Source organism: Camelina sativa, chromosome 6 (assembly GCF_000633955.1).
Source record: "Camelina sativa cultivar DH55 chromosome 6, Cs, whole genome shotgun sequence".
NCBI classification, from domain to species: domain Eukaryota; kingdom Viridiplantae; phylum Streptophyta; class Magnoliopsida; order Brassicales; family Brassicaceae; genus Camelina; species Camelina sativa.
The window spans coordinates 7,757,997-7,758,925 of record NC_025690.1 but is presented as its reverse complement, the minus strand read 5'-3'; positions in this window follow the sequence as shown (position 1 = coordinate 7,758,925).

Here is a 929-nt window from a genome sequence, read left to right as displayed (position 1 = left end):
TGAGCTTGTTTAAAGTCACTAAGCTTGACTTTGGTGTCCTTTTTAGGCTTGTGGAGCATCTTGGAGAAGCATTGTGAACTTCTCAGGTGTTTCATTTTCTCCCAAATACTTCTTAACTCTCTGACCATTGACTGTGAACTCACTACCATCCTTGTTGAGAAGTGTGACAGCCCCATATGGTAGGATCTCCTTTATCTTAAAAGGGCCTCCCCATCTACTTTTCAACTTCCCAGGGAATAACTTGAGTCTTGAATTGTAAAGCAAAGCTTGGTCTCCAGCCTGTAAGTCTTTGATGAGAATCTTCTTATCATGGAAGGCTTTAGTTCTTTCCTTGTAGATTTTGGAGTTTTCATAAGCTTCCAATCTGATTTCCTCAAGCTCATGCAATTCAAGGCTTCTCTTAGCTTGTGCTGTCTCTAGATCCAAGTTCAAAAGTTTGATTGCCCATAGGGCTTTGTACTCAACTTCAACTGGGAGATGGCAAGACTTGCCATAGACCAGTTGGAATGGGGTTCTTCCTATAGGTGTCTTGAAAGCTGTTCTATAGGCCCAAAGTGTTTCATCAAGTTTACTAGACCAATCCTTTCTTGTTGCTCCTACTATTCTTGATAGAATGGCCTTGATTTGTTTGTTTGACACTTCAACTTGTCCACTTGTTTGGGGATGGTAGGCTGTAGACACCTTGTCTTTGACTCCATACTTCCTTAGCATTCCTTCAAAGATCTTGTTGATGAAGTGTGTTCCTCCATCACTAATCACAGCTCTTGGAATTCCATACCTTGGGAAGATTATGGTCTTAAAAAGTTTAATTACCACTTTGTGATCATTAGTAGGACTGGCAATAGCATCTACCCACTTAGAGACATAGTCCACTGCCACTAATATGTAGACATTCCCATTTGAAGGGGGATTAAAAGGTCCCATGAAAT